Source organism: Schistocerca cancellata, chromosome 8 (assembly GCF_023864275.1).
Source record: "Schistocerca cancellata isolate TAMUIC-IGC-003103 chromosome 8, iqSchCanc2.1, whole genome shotgun sequence".
In the NCBI taxonomy this organism is placed as follows: domain Eukaryota; kingdom Metazoa; phylum Arthropoda; class Insecta; order Orthoptera; family Acrididae; genus Schistocerca; species Schistocerca cancellata.
The window spans coordinates 352,875,443-352,892,742 of NC_064633.1; positions in this window are offsets into that span (position 1 = coordinate 352,875,443).

Here is a 17,300-nt window from a genome sequence, read left to right on the forward strand (position 1 = left end):
CCCCTAGAACTTAGAACTAGTTAAACCTAACTAACCTAAGGACATCACACACATCCATGCCCGAGGCAGGATTCGAACCTGCGACCGTAGCGGTCTCGTGGCTGGTGGATCGTGCAAGAATGATAAGAGTGATATCAGACCCTGGTAGTCTGCCCCACGAGCTGATTCACCTACGCAAGGTCTTCAGGAACAATTGCTACAATGTTCACCAAACAAACGAAGTGATTTCAAGCAAGAATCGCAGAAAGACCACCGTTGAGCAGCACAGATCTTCGATCCTCCGACAAAAGTCCGGCTATTGCTGAGACCCGAGTGTGGAAGATATCTTATGAGTGCGGCCAGTGTTAGCGTCGGACGAACAGTACGCAGCGCAGAACAACGCAGAAAGGAACATGAGAGGTTTTATCGCATACACTACCCCTGGTTTAGATCAGCATGCTTTAGAAAACAGTCGCCGGATAAAATTTGACGAAACCTCTGTTGTGACTCGTACAACAACGGTTTGTGCGGCAGTAGGCCGGCCGGGGTCACCGAGCGGTTCTAGGAGCTTCAGTCTGGAACCGCGTGACCGTTTCGGTCGCAGGTTCGAATCCTGCCTCGGGCGGGGATGTGTGTGATGTCCTTAGGTTAGTTAGGTTTAAGTAGTGCTAAGTTCTAGGGAACTTATGATCTCAGAAGTTATGTCCCATAGTGCTCAGAGCCATTTGAACCATTTTTGTTGCAGTATAACTAAAGAAGCCATCTAAATAAAAGTCACTGATAATGCCCTTAATAGGGACGGTGGCCTGCAGTTCATCGCGAAGTGGGATCCAGCGAAAGCGAAGATACACCGGGCTCATGGAACGCTGAGTCAACGTACGCCCATATACGGAGACGTCGCCAGTACTAGTCACAATTCTCATCTGGTGTATATAAGGGGCGTACCAGCAGTCCACTTGCAGTCATACCACTTGACTTTTTTTTTAGGATTCCATACCTCCATCGGTATAAACGGATACCTTATACGATCGTTCTGTTGTTCGTCTGTCTGTCTGTCCGACTGTTCAAAATCTTTTTTCAGAGGAACGGGTAGACTTATCACGTTTAAATTTAGGTCACACACGAAGGTATAGGGTCCCTTGGGGGTACAATAACGTTAGCTTCAAAGTCTATTGTATCAACAGTTGCGGCCATTTATGTTACAAATTTTAATACTCCCAAAACTCACTCATCAAAACCAATAGGATAGTTCCCACTGGTCAAGAACGACGAAATTTGGCAATAAGAAATGCTCCTCAGAACAAGTAATGGGAAAAATCCGAAATTGTTGGTTTGTAATTACATCACACAAGCAAGTTATTTTGACATTTATTACCCGACTGTCTGTCCGTCTCGTAAGACCCTGTCTCTCAGGAATTGGAATGCATATGAAAGTGAAATTTGTATCACATAGTGAGATCTATAGCCCTTTGGTGGTGAAACAATGTTAAGCTTGTAAGCCAGTGCACCGGCCGCTGTGGTCGAGCGGTTCTAGCGCTTCAGTCCGGAACCACTCGGCTGCTACGGTCGCAGGTTCGAATCCTGCCTCGGGTATGCATGTGTGTGATGTCCTTAGGTTAGTTAGGTTTAAGTAGTTTAAGTCTAAGGGACTTATGACCTCAGATGGTAAGTCCCATAGTGCTCAGAGCCATTTGAACCATTTGTGAGTCAGTGCAGTCAAAATAAATGTCTTGATACTCGCAAACTCACTCACGAAAAGCTATGGGCTACTTCCACTTGACGTAGAATTTCGATACTTTGTATGGAGATGCGTTCCGCAATACAAGCAAGGGAAAAAATTCAGACAATTGCTAATTTGTAATTATATCCCAGGGAAAATCTTTCTTGTATCATTTATTATTCGACTTCCTCCAAGGTCTTGGTAACTCCGGGACCGTTATCTTGGCAGTATCAATGTCGATAACATACATAAATAGTTGAAATCCTCGATTCCCGGAACGGATGAACAGCCTTTATGCATACAGTATATATGTAACTATGTATACAGTATATATGTAATTAAGTTTTTACGGAACCCTCAGTGAACAACTTCCACTCACACCTCTCCAATTTATTTACTTATTTAGCTTATAGTTGAATCTATGTACTTCTATGTATATAAGGAACAGTGCCTGCGTGTTTGTTTTGACAATCATACGAATCTACAATTTCATACAGAACTAGATGACCTTCAAGGCAATAGGAACACCACTGTCTACGTAAGATTTCGTAATCTGACTTCTAACATATCTGCATGTAATATATGAAGGGGAAAGGGTATTACTAAAAATCTCTAAAACTTAGAGAGAGCGAGACAGAGAGAAAGAGAGAGAGAGAGAGAGAGAGAGAGAGAGAGAGAGAGAGAGAGAGACGATAGAAAGAGATAGAGAGAGGAAGAGAGAGAGGGAGAGAGAGAAAGAGGAGAAATGTTGTTACCAACAACTCGAAAAGAAAGTCCTTGTCCGATTCACCTAAAAGTTTTTGGCTGTCTTACTAAAAATTTCTTCTACAGTGAGATGAATCGGTGAAGAAAATTAATGAAAAAATAAATGCCTACCAAACGAAATATATCGTGGTAAACTGCCTGTAAATCCTATCAAGCACATAAATTACAGTGGCAATATCCGTCTTGGAGAGAGCCCATCAGACGACAACAAATCGCGGAGCGAGCCAAAGCTCGAGAATTTGACAGAATCTTGATTGCAGACTCTTGTTTATTGATTAGTTGGCGTTGCTACATATGGCACACACTACAGAAGATATTTTCGTCCGTATTTCACAAAAATGGCTCAAAAAATGGCTCTGAGCACTATGGGACTTATCATCTTAGGTCATCAGTCCCCTAGATCTTAGAACTACTCAAACCTAACTAACCTAAGGACATCACACACATCCATCCCCGAGGCAGGATTCGAAACTGCGACCGTAGCAGTCCCGCGGTCCGGACTGCACACAAAAATGGTTCAAATGGCTCTAAGCACTATGGGACTTAACATCTGAGGTCATCAGTCCTCTAGACTTGGAACTACTTAAGCCTAACTAACCTAACGACATCACACACACCCATGCCCGAGGCTGGATTCGAACCTGCGACCGTAGCAGAAGCGCCGTGTTTCACAGTTATATCTATTACTGAAATTCACATATCCGCAAGTCTTGGATACAATACCAAACAAAAGGCAGTAGATCGCGGTTCATCAAAGGATCGAGAAGAACCAGAGATTTCCCGTACTATGACGTAAACTGTTCGAACAGTTCGAGTCGTGCTCAAACAGAATCCAAATTGAAACAGTGAAAACTGGGCTGAAACAACAAAATACGAATTCTCCAAAAGCACGATGAGATACTTGTCGCAAAACGTAACAACAGATGGTCCAACTAATGATCTTCCCATACAGATAAGACATATTCATTCATCACATTCGTATATGAGTTTCAATAAGGCACGGGGCCGATCACTTTGTGTGGCAGATGTTAAATATCCCGGCCAAAGCCGCTCAGGGCAGCTAGTAATAGGCCTACAATAAATAATAACCGTTTTTTATTGAAATAATCTCAAAAGTGCACCTGCCTGGCGCCGGACAGGTCTTGTAAGGTCTCATTTCCAAGGAGCTGAAGTGCCTCCTTCCTACATATCTCTTTCTTTAGGTTCTGGATGATGTAACCGATAATTGTAACATAGTTTTGATTGCTCTTTAATGACAGAAATCAAATTAGTGGACAGACAGTCTCATATCTGTTTTATAAGGGGTTCAGCGACGCGGTCGAGGGGCAAAAAGCAGCGAGAAGAGGCAAAGACGTCATGGAGGCGCAGCAATGGATTATGTGAATACAGGGCAGCGCGCGTCCGTGGCGAGTAAACAGACGCGGGGTGAGATTAAGAGCGGGTCGTACGTCACTGTCCGAGAGATTTCTTCAGTCGCGCCCCAGTAATGAGTGCCGTCTGTCACGCGAGCGCAGCCGAGCCGCGAGGGGGGGGGGGGGGGGGGGGGCAGCGTCGGCTTTTTGTCTCCGGCCCACTTCACCGCCGCCTTCCTACATTTGTTTTTACACCAAAGAGCCGAAATTAACTGCGCTAACTCGTTTCTGAGAATACATAACATAATAAGTACTTCCCGACGGCGACAGAATTACTGCTGCTGTCAGCGTGCGTAAATTAATCACGGGCGTGTAACTGCATTGTTAAGTTCGATAAGAAGAACTGGGGCACGCTTTTGACGCAAGCTGAAGCATATGAGTAACCATCAGCACATATGCAGCAGTAATTATATTTCTTCTATCGTAAGAATGAACCTGATGCAAACATTACTCTGTATATTCTTTCGTATTTCCTGGAACCTCATTGGATTTAATTTCACACGGAGCGGAAGCCAAGCTGTCTCCAGTAGAGTCAAATAAAAGTGTAAGGCTACGTTTCATGCTGTGCTTTATTGGACAATAGCATTGCCGGCGCATTTAACTTGGACAGAAAGGGCCAGCCAGTTGGTCAAGCTGATCTGCATTTACGTGAACAGTTGCTGTTAACACGTAAAAAGAGACGAGCTGGGAAACAATATAGCTTCGAATGTCAATAGAATGAAATAATGGAAAAACTCCGGCAAATCGCATCTTAGATGACCAGGCGGAAAACGTAATTTTCTCTCGTTCGTAACTAATATAGTATTGTAATTTAAAGCAAGAGTGATCAAAATTCGTAACTTAGAAAGGGCAATTTTTAAGAATGCATCGATTTCACTACACAGATGTACTGTAGAACCAAAGAAACTGGAACACAAATAGTATTATTTTTTTCTGACGGATAATATTTCTGTATGCATGAATTAGCAGATTTCTTTTCAAATGAGATGAGACCTCAATCATTTTGAAAATAATTTGTGACTGAATTAACAACTAAATGATCGTCGCGGAACTCGACCCATTCATCACTGCTGATATAAATTATGAAGTGAAGAACGAAATCGTGAACGACACCTATTCACGAAAATAAAAGAATTCCTGTGTGAGCTACGTTTTGTAAGTGGAGACGAGATGAAGTATCTAAGATATAAGCAGTAGCTGCTCAAGAATCCTTCAGGGCTGTCCATAAATCTGCCAGAGTGCAAGGGAAGGAGATCTCTTCTGAACAGCACGTGGCAAGGCATCCCAGATATGCTCAATAATATTTATGTCAGGCGAATGTCGTGGCCGGCGGAAGTGCTTAAACTCAGAAGGGTGTTCCTGGAGCTACTCTGCAGCAATTCTGGATCTATTGTGTGTCGCACTGTCCTGCTGGAAGTGCCCATGTTCGTCGGAATCCACAATGGACATGAATGGATTAAGATGATCAGACAGGGTGCTTACGGACGAGTCATCTATCAGAGTCGTATATAGATGCATCAGGGGTCCCATATCACTCCAGCTGCACACATCCCACACGATTACAACGCCTCCACCAGACTGAACAGTCTCCTGATGACATGTAGGATCCATGGATTCGTGAGGATGTCGCAATACCCGTTCACGTCCATCCGCAAGATACAATCTGAAACGAGACTCGTCCGACCAGTCACCATGCATCCAGTCATCAACACTCCCATGTCGATGTCGACGGCCTCAGGCGTGGCGTAAGGCTTTGTGTCGTACAGTCACCAAGGGTTTGCGAGTGAGTGGGCCTTCGGCTCCGAAAACCCATATTGATGATGTTTTGTTGAATGGTTCTCACGCTGACTCTTGTTGATGGCCCAGCGTTGAAATCTGCAGAAATTTGTGGAAAGGTCGCACTTCTGTCACTTTGAACGATTCTCTTCAGTCGTCGTTGGTCTCGTTCTTGCGGAATCTTTTTCCGTCCGCAGCGATGTCGGAGATCTGACGTTTTACCGGATTCCTGATATTCAGTGTACACTCGTCAAATGGTGGTACCGGATAATTTCCACTTTGTCACTTCCTCGGAAATACTGTGTCCCATCGCTCGTGCGCGAACTATAACAACACGGTCTGACTCACTCACGTCTTGGTGACATGCCCTTTTAGCAGCAGTGACCTAAACTCCTTCCATACCCAAATGTGAATAATATACGTCAGTACTGGAACCCTTATCTGATAAGTTGATAACGAGGCCATCAACAACAGCATTTACAAAGCCACCCAAAAACCACATAGCTTCCTCCTGATTTACGACGCGCTTTTCTGCATTTCGCCAGCATTCGGGAGTGTTATACTTCAAAGCTTCGTGCATTGGTTCCAGGACGTCCGGCACCTTAAATGTCTTGTTCTTTGATGTGGCAAATCCCTTAACTTGACTGCAGATCAGTTGTGTACAATTCAGATTGCTGTGGTACAGTGGCAGCTGTAGAAATTCAGCATTAGTCTAGTGTGCTAGAAGCTGTGAAAAATTGTTGTTTTCCATGTTCCTACCTCGCTTCACATTCTGACTCGTGTGAAACCAAGTCTGTGGTATAAAACAATGGACATAGTCCAAATAAAGATTAACTGGTTTTCTAAAGGTTCTCCCAAAGATTATCTTCTGTAATGCTTTCATAACTTAAACAATCTTTATTAACAATCTCGTATAAAGCATCGATCAACAAGAATTTATGTATGCAATGAAAGCTGTAATTTTGTAAGCGAAATGGAGTAAGAAACAAGATGACGTGCATTTTTCATACAAAATTATAACTAACTACATCTCGGTTTTCATACATTTGATGAATTTGATATTTAAATGAACAGGTATTCCAAGTGAACTAAAAACAAAAAACAAAGGCGCAGTCAGATTCGAACCAGTCATCCACAGACTTTTCGAATACCAGATGCCAGAGCTACTGATTACACCACCCATCTCGTCTCGACAAGAGCCTTATATTTGGTACACGCAATTTCCCGAAAGTACACAATTATTGAAATAACAACTACTTGGTCACAGTATGATTAAGAAAAACGTTGATGGCTGTTAATATATTGCAATACCTTTAAGTTTCATTCTCAGTGACATGGTAATATGACAATACATTAGTTGAACCTACATCCAAGAGCATAACAACGACGGTGTACTTACCCCTGACACGACTGTTGGCCAATCATCACGTTTGTGTTTGTTTGCATAAGGTATATTCTTATGATGAACGACGTTACAGCTGTCTTATCAGGAGAATGCAAGTACGACTACAAACGGGTGGAACTCGTCTTCATGCTCTCTTTCAAGAGAGATAATTCGATAATTTATGCAGATATAAAGCATTCAGAAAATTAGGTTAAAGTACCATTGACATGAATAGCGAAAAACTGGTGCATGGCATTCCAGAATCGTAAGTTGGTGTTGCAGCTTGGAGATTAATACATCCATACAAGAAATCTTCAGTAATCTCTTGAGAAAGATCAAGAAACCCGAAAAAGATATTCCTATAATCCATAAATAAGAGGTTGCAATTTGCCGGATCGAGCCATAAAATATTTCATACCTCCAGATTAATTGAAGAGCAAACATAATACAACATCCAAAGTCACTTTAAATGATTTTTTTGAATTAGGAAATGCTTCGTGCTGAAACAGAAAAGTTCAATATTAATAATAACGTCATTCAATCTATCTTGCCAGTTATACTGGTCGGCTTGCACAAAGATCGATAATGTGCTCGTGATGACTCGTACAGCTAAGTCAACTTCGAAGGTGGGAATATACCACCGGTGTGTTGACGACGGAATAACTGGCAAAAACGAAGAAGTTATCAAACAATTGTAAAATTAAGGAAATGATGACAAAGTATGAGATAGCAAATTCCTTCTTTTAAATCAAGTAGTTTTTAGTTATGTCTGTCAAAATGGGCTCTAGCTATTAGCAGAAAATTAAGAAATAGATAATATTTCATAGACTTATACTTTCTTCCATATTGATGCCCTGTTGCTAGTTCTAGAATCAAAATAAATGACTTTACATAGCAGTTACACTCAAGTCGGAGAATATAACCGTGGACTGTTAAGAGATTCCAAATGTTTCATGTAACTTTTCCTTCTTGTTTCTCAATATTGGACTCTGCTACCAGAGTAGCGTAGACGTAAATATCCTCGGAGTAGTGAAGCAACTTAAATCACTTAATAGAAACAAGTCTTCTGGTACGGTCTGTGTACCAATTAGATCCCTTTCGGAGTATGCTGATGCATTAGCTCCATACGTAACAATCATATACAACCGTTCGCTTGACGAAAGATCCGTACCCAAGGATTGCAAAATAGCACACGTCGCACCAATATTCAAGGAAGGTAGTAGGAGTAATCCACTAAATTACAGGCCCATATCGTTAACGTCCATATGTAGCAGGATTCTGGAACATATTTTGTGTTCAAACACCGACCACTGTGGCCGAGCAGTTCTAGGCGCTTCAGTCTGGAACCGCGTGACCGCTACAGTCGCAGATTAGAATCCTGCCTCGGGTATGGATGTGTGTGATGTCCTTAGGTTAGTTAGGTTCAAGTAATTCTCAGTTATAGGGGACTGATGAGCTCAGAAGTTAAGTCCTATAGTGCTCAGAGCCATTTGAACCATTTGGAACAGGAACGATGTTTTCTAAACCCATGTTGACTGTGTGTCCGCAGAGAGTTTTCTCCGAGGTAATTCATGATGTTTGAACACAAAAATGGTTCACATGGCTCTGAGCACAACGGGACTTAACGTCTGTGGTCATCAGTCCCCTAGAACTCCGAACTTTACTGTGAAACACAACTAGCTCTTTATTCACATGAAGTGTTGAGTGCTACTGACAAGGGATTTCAGATTGATTCCGTATTTCTGGATTTCCGGAAGGCTTTTGACACAGTACTCCACAATCGGCTTGAAGTAAAGTTGCGTGCTTAAGGAATGTCGTCTCAGTTATGTGACCGATTTCATGATTTTCTGTCAGAGCGGTCACAGTTCGTAGTAATTGACGGAAAGTCATCGAGTAAAACAGAAGTGATTTCTGGCGTTCCCCAAGGTAGTGTTATAGGCCCTTTGCTTTTCGTTACCTGTATAAACGATTTGGGAGACAGTCTGACCAGCAATCTTAGGTTGTTTGCAGATGACGCTGTCGTTTATCGATTAATAAAGTCATCAGAAGATCAAAACAAATTGCAAAACAATTTTGAAAATACATCTGATGGTGCGAAAATTGGCAGTTGATCCCAAATAGCGAAAAGTGTGAGGTCATCCACATGAGTGCTAAAAAGAATTCTTTAAACTTCGGTTACACGATCAATCAGTCAAATCTAAAAGCCGTAAATTCAGCTAAAAACCTGGGTATTACAATTATGCACAACTTAAATTGGAAGGAACACATAGAAAATGGCCGGCCGGTGTGGCCGAGCGGTTCCAGGCGCTTCGGTCTGGAACTGCGCGAGCACTACGGTCGCAGGTTCGAATCCTGCCTCGGGCATGGATGTGTGTGATGTACTTAGGTTAGTTAGGTTTAAGTAGTTCTAAGTTCTAGGGGACTGATTACCTCAGATGTTAAGTCCCATAGTGCTCAGAGCCATTTGAACCACATAGAAAATGTTGTGGGCAAGGCTAACCAAAGACTGCGTTTTATTGGCAGGACACTAAGAGAATGTAACAGATCTACTAAGGAGACTGCCTACACTACGCTTGTCCTTCCTCTTTTAGAATGCTGCTGCGCTGTGCGGGATCCTTACCAGATAGGACTGACGGAGTACATCGAAAAAGTTCAAAGAAGGGCATCACATTTTGTATTAACGCAAAATATGGGAGAGAGTGCCACAGAAATGATAAGTATTTCGGCTGCACATCATTAAAAGAAAGGCGTTTTTCGTTGCGACGGAATCTTCTCACGAAATTCCAATCACCAACTTTCTTCTCCGAATGCGAAAATATTTTGTTGACACCAACCTACATAGGGAGAAACGATCACCACGATAAAATAAGGGAAATCAGAGCTCGTACGGAAAGATATAGGTGTTCGTTCTTTCCTCTCGCTATACGAAATTGGAATAATAGACAATTGTTAAGGTGGTTCCATGAACCCTCTGCCAGGCACTTAAATGTGAGTTACAGAGTACACATGTAGATGTAGAAGATCTCCACACAATCGACATTTCAATCTTGACTTTTCTTTTGCAATATATTTAGATTTTCCGTTTAGTTTGTCCATTTATCTCTCAAACTTATGTGCATTCCAAATTATCCGTATTCCTTCTTCTACTGTTTTACTGCAACCACGTAGGAAGATCACCAGGTCGAGAACTGGAACCATGTCTTCCTTAGATTTACTTTTGTCCTTTGCCTAAACGCCAAACGCCTCGTAAACTTGTAAATATATTTAAGGTTTATTAGGGTACTTATCTCAGCAAATTATTCCGAGAAGAATCACCATATTAATGAACAAACAGAAAAAATAGAAGCAAATAGCAAAGAAAGCAAATAAAAAAATGATGGATCCGGAAACATAACTGACGATGGAGTTCATGGGAGAGAAAAATATACAAAACCAGGTATGTCATTGATATGTGACTTATGATAGGACAGTTCACTGCAGAAAATTAGAATCTAGCCCCATTCCAAATAGAACAGATGAAAAAGACAGCGGTAGAGGGTATTGATTAGAAAAAGAGCATATATACTAGCCAGTTGAAGCAGTAAGGTTGCAGGCTTAAATAGTGTATGAAAGGAATTTTTGAAATCTAAATGTCTGTTTTCCCTTTCTAACACACCAGTACCGCCACAATTAAAATTTAAAAATTCTTTGTTAAAAAAAGAACAATCACGAAATTTATGGAAAGATCAGTCTGCTGAACGCTGCAGCGTATTTCGAATCATAGACTGAGGGGCACATTTAATTGTTTAAGATAGGAGGAGGCGAGTCTCATAAAGGAGACACCTAACCATATGTAAAGTTTGAGTGAGGGCAGATATTTGGAAAATTAAACGATGCTTACAGATATGCAGCTATCGTTCACGAAGTACGCAAAAGCTACAGGGTGTTTCAAAAATGACCGGTATATTTGAAACGGCAATAAAAACTAAACGAGCAGCGATAGAAATACACCGTTTGTTGCAATATGCTTGGGACAACAGTACATTTTCAGGCAGACAAAGTTTCGAAATTACAGTAGTTACAATTTTCAACAACAGATGGCGCTGCGGTCTGGGAAACTCTATAGTACGATATTTTCCACATATCCACCATGCGTAGCAATAATATGGCGTAGTCTCTGAATGAAATTACCCGAAACCTTTGACAACGTGTCTGGCGGAATGGCTTCACATGCAGATGAGATGTACTGCTTCAGCTGTTCAATTGTTTCTGGATTCTGGCGGTACACCTGGTCCTTCAAGTGTCCCCACAGAAAGAAGTCACAGGGGTTCATGTCTGGCGAATAGGGAGGCCAATCCACGCCGCCTCCTGTATGTTTCGGATAGCAAAAAGCGATCACACGATCATCGAAATATTCATTCAGGAAATTAAAGACGTCAGCCGTGCGATGTGGCCGGGCACCATCTTGCATAAACCACGAGGTGTTCGCAGTGTCGTCTAAGGCAGTTTGTACCGCCACAAATTCACGAAGAATGTCCAGATAGCGTGATGCAGTAATCGTTTCGGATCTGAAAAATGGGCCAATGATTCCTTTGGAAGAAATGGCGGCCCAGACCAGTACTTTTTGAGGATGCAGGGACGATGGGACTGCAACATGGGGCTTTTCGGTTCCCCATATGCGCCAGTTCTGTTTATTGACGAAGCCGTCCAGGTAAAAATAAGCTTCGTCAGTAAACCAAATGCTGCCCACATGCATATCGCCGTCATCAATCCTGTGCACTATATCGTTAGCGAATGTCTCTCGTGCAGCAATGGTAGTGGCGCTGATGGGTTGCCGCGTTTGAATTTTGTATGGATAGAGGTGTAAACTCTGGCGCATGAGACGATACGTGGACGTTGGCGTCATTTGGACCGCAGCTGCAACACGGCGAACGGAAACCCGAGGCCGCTGTTGGATCACCTGCTGCACTAGCTGCGCGTTGCCCTCTGTGGTTGCTGTACGCGGTCGCCCTACCTTTGCAGCACGTTCATCCGTCACGTTCCCAGTCCGTTGAAATTTTTCAAACAGATCCTTTATTGTATCGCTTTTCGGTCCTTTGGTTACATTAAACCTCCGTTGAAAACTTCGTCTTGTTGCAACAACACTGTGTTCTAGGCGGTGGAATTCCAACACCAGAAAAATCCTCTGTTCCAAGGAATAAACCATGTTGTCTACAGCACACTTGCACGTTGTTAACAGCACACGCTTACAGCAGGAAGACGACGTACAGAATGGCGCACCCACAGACTGCGTTGTCTTCTATATCTTTCACATCACTTGCAGCGCCATCTGTTGTTGAAAATTGTAACTACTGTAATTTCGAAAGTTTGTCCGCCTGAAAATGTACTGTTGTCCCAAGCATATTGCAACAAACGGTGTATTTCTATCGCTGCTCGTTTAGTTTTTATTGCCGTTTCAAATATACCGGTCATTTTTGAAACACCCTGTAATAAAATGCATGCAAAACCGGGGCCGAAGCCAGTGTGGTGCTCCAAGGGCCGTAGACACCATAGCTGAACGACGGCTGGGGAGACGTTTACGGGCAAATGGACGTGCAGTTGTTGAGCAACTGACCTTCCAGATGAACGAAGGGGCTACCAACAGTGTCTCCTCAATAGCTCTGAGCACTATGGGACTCAACTGCCGTGGTCATAAGTCCCCTAGAACTTAGAACTACTTAAACCTAACTAACCTAAGGACATCACACACATCCGTGCCCGAGGCAGGATTCGAACCTGCGACCGTAGCGTTCGTGCGGGTCCAGACTGTAGCGCCTTTAACCGCTCGGCCACTCCGGCCGGCGTGTCTCCTCAAGGATCGTTGAGCGAGCGTTGCTGCATATGCTCCCCATATTAGGCACCTGGTTCATGCACTTGTTCTGGCTGCTGTTCGTAGGCGACAAAGGATGGAATTTGCAAGCCATTACCGCAACTGGACGTGTACTGAGTGGCCTTTGCACATGAATCACGTTTTATGCTACACCGAACAGATAGCTGTGGCATCGTCGGAAGGGTTCTGGCCGGATGGTGTGCGTTATGGTCTGATTAAAGTTTTCGTAGCATTTCCTAGTTGTTCTCGTCGTTCTGGAAGGCACAGTGGATGAAGACAAATATGGAACTAACTTTGCAGTGTATTTCTCCTCGGAAAGATGGCACCTATCAGCAGGACAATCCAATGTCTCCCACAGCTCGTAGTGTACGAGTGTGGCTCGAAGTGTACCAGGATGAGTTTATGGACACCCCTGGCCACCGAACTCTTCGGACTTAAAACCCAATCGACAACCTGTGAGAAGACCTCTACGAGGCTGTACGTTCCATGGATCCTCAATCGAGAAATCTAGTGCAGCTCTTTGGGTATTGATGTGACTTGAGCACTTTTCCAGTCTTTGGGTACGGATATTTCTGTGAGCTAGCGGTTGTATGTAATTGCTAGATATGGAGCTATTGTATCAGCATACTCTGAAAGGAACCTGACTGGTATACAGTCTGGACCGGAAGCCTTGCCTTTATTAAGGGATTTAAGCCGCTTCGCTACACCGAGGATATCTATTTCTATGTTTCTCGTCATGGCAGTTGTTCTTGATTGGAATTCATGAATATTTACTTCGTCTTCTTTGTGGAAGGAGTTACGGAAAACCGTGTTTAATATCTCTGCTTAGGTGACTTCACCGTTGTTATCGCGCAGTGAAGGTACTGATTGCGACTTGCCACTGGCGTGTGTTATGTATGACCAGAATCTCTTTGTGTTTTCTGCCAGATTCCAAGGCAGAGCTTCGTTGTGGAAATTATTAAAAGCATCTCGCATTGAAGTACTCGCTATATTTCAAACTTCTGCCTAACTTTGACGATCTTGGGGATTCTGCATTCATTTAAATTTGGCGTGCTTTTTTCGTTGCTTCTGCAACAGCGATCTGACCCATCAACCTAAGTCCCGTGTCTTTCTATCCCACTGCCATGTCTTTCAAGCTATGACCAACTTGTGATACAGTGTTGTCTGTTCTGAACCACGGTCTTCAATACAAACGATCCTACTTTTCGTATATTGTAAATTCAGCGGTAAGAGAAGGCAGCGCAATGAATTAAGATCATAGTTTGATCCCTTGAATGGTTCTTCTCTTAACCATCGACTCTGTGTCTTTGAAAGAAAGGTAGGCTTTTCATACTTAAAAAAAGCTAGTCTTTTCATATTTTATAGATACATGCCTTCCTGTCTGACTTCGTACTCTCTTGGGACCAGAACGAAAGCTTTGTAACAGTTGAGACGTTCTCTTGGACAATGACTTAGATGAATTGTATTGAGATTGAGATAGAGAGCATCAACTATCTAAAATATTTTTTTGTTCAGTTGAAGCTTTCGTACACGGACTAAGTTTCATTCAGTATTGTTATTTCAGAGTATGTGACGTGATAGTGCAATATGTTGCTGACTGTTTAGGATTTCAGTTAAGTCATTGTTCCAGAGCATGCCTCAGTTATACATTGCATTGCGATCAGGATAGAGATGCGAACTCTATTATTTCATCATACATAACAGCCCAAGCTTTCACTGAGGAGAAACTGTATTTAATTCTTCCATGGTTGCTGATTATCTTCATGGTGACTGCACCATACAACGTCAGTTTTCGCCGCCGTTGCCGATTTAACAACATAGGCACCGAAAACGTAGACCAAGGAGCAGGAAAAATTTTATTCAGAAAAGCACACATGAGAATGGAACAGAGTTAGGTAGCTGGCCTCAGAGAAAAGGAATTTATAACCAGAGCCTTGGACAAATACGCGACCCTGGACTATTATAGTTACAAACGAAAGTGCAGTGTAAAGGAAAGTGAACCAAGCATATAATCCCAGTTAATATTGATCCGGAAATCGTTTCCCTGTTATGGTCACATTTCCTACCTGGTCTGCTTAATGGTCGTGAGCAGGCCTAACTTCATTGCCAGCGACACAAGTTTATAGACACCTTGGATCGCGCACTTGAACCCTTGTTTTTTTGTGTTGGGATATTTGAAATCATAGGTCTTTTCCAGACGTGTTGACTGGGCCGATGAACACCGGGTATGCATGGTAGATGATATCAGTACTTTCTGAACATGCGTGGAATTTTTGGAAGTGTACGGGTATCAATGAGAAGACCTTTTGAAGGTTGTCTTCACATGAATGTTGGCCATGTGGGACTCTTGTAATGTGTTTGTCCTCAAGTTCATACCTGCAGTTTCGGCCCTCAGTGACTCTGTTCTAAGGAGATCACCTACTCATTCGTAATATGTCGCATCGGAGACACTACTAGTTCCCGGACATTCGTTTTTCAACATTGTCTGCTTGTTCCATTGTCAAATATCCCACATACAGTGTATATCACAAGCGATGGTGTAAAAGTATACAGTAGAAAATTCACTATACTAGAAACAAAGAAGTGTGGGCTTCGATACTTCGTAACAAATCTCTTCTACTGCAACCTCCTTGCTTTCCATATTTTAGGAGGAGGTATTATCGTCTGAAACAAGAGAAGAAATGTCCATTAAACATGAGCTCTAAAGTGCATATTTTACGAACTGTGAGCCCTTGTTCAGTGGAAGAGATACGTTTCACAGCAACGAAGATGGACCCGTAAAGGTGTGCATTGGTTCAAAAATGGTTCAAATGGCTCTGAGCACTATGGGACTCAACTTCTGAGGTCATTAGTCCCCTAGAACTTAGAACTAGTTAAACCTAACTAACCTAAGGACATCACAAACACCCATGCCCGAGGCAGGATTCGAACCTGCGACCGTAACGGTCTTGCGGTTTCAGACTGCAGCGCCTTTAACCGCACGGCCACTTCGGCCGGCAAGGTGTGCATTATAGAGCCCATAACTACTGAGATTTTTTTGCTTCTAGTATCGTGTACATTTACGCGATTAATTCTGATACACTGTGGATTTCCCACACGAGGTTAAAAATTATTCCCAGAGGCAAATGGCCTGGAGAAGTAACTGCAACGCACTAAATTAATTAACTAGAAAGGGCAGGACATCTTGTAAAGCTCTACTTAGAATGCCGTTGACAAATTCTCCCTTATCGTGTGAGCATACATACGAAAATCGTTTGCATGTATCAGTGTGATTGTTAGTCCCGCTGTTTGTCGTATGTGGGTACCGACACGATTTCTTTCCTCTTGCGTCTTCCATCTCCACGGTGCAATGAACCTGGAAGGAGACGAGGACATCGACAAAATGTATTTCACGCTGATGTAGGCATTCGGTTATCCTACGTATTCTCATTAGGAATCAACTTTTCAACAAAAGCACTGGCGTCCTATACCCTATCGGTATTTTTGTGTATACAAAACAAAAAAAACTCAAGTTACAGTTTAGTGGCAAACATACAGCGCATTAATCAAAGAAACGGGACGCATAATTCTGTATATGTTGTAGAGCTTACTGCTATGAAGATAAGAATAAGTGAAGATTAATAACCAGCGCATAGAGTATATTGTACTTTCCAGAATTATAAAAAGAACATCTGATAATAACTGTTTCCGCTCTTGAGCGTCGATCTCGACTGGACGTGGATAGAAAATTTATTGTCCCCATGTCCCACTTTAGTAGACCACACAATAGCAAACAACTTCCAGTAAAATTCTTTAACGCCACCACAAGTTCGATGTAATCACGGAAAAACTTGTTTTAAAAGTTTTTTACTCTCTGTCGAATGAAAGTGTTAAGAAACGTACCTCTCTGGGAAAAGCATCTGAGGTTTTCTCGTCTTTTTTCCGTTTCTAGTCTTGATATATGTTTTTATTGCTCTGCGAACTTTGCCTGTTAGTCTGTATATTGAGAAGTCGGCGGCTCAGGGGAAGGGCTGTGGCGAACGTGTTTTTTAATACTTCTGGCAGCTTCTCTCTCTGGCCGGTAGCTCGCCTTAATCCGTGTCCCAGTTCCGGATGGCCTGCGACGGATGAATACCGCGACGCCCGCATTGCGTTCCGAGGACTTGGCAACGCTGACGGCGGCGGGCTCTGCACTGAATGAGCGCCGTAATGTATTTTTGGCAGCCGCTGGTAATGGCCGGAATACGGGAGGTCTGCTTCAATTGAAACTCGGGCGGACGCATAGAGATTCATCTGAAGAGTGGAGGAGTACGTCAAAACAAACATATTTTTATCGTCATGCTAACGACAGATCCCGCAGAGAGTAAATAACGTTCATATCAGCAGAAAGGTTTGATTAAGTGACTAGCAGCAAAGGAAAGATTGCGGGAGAACTCT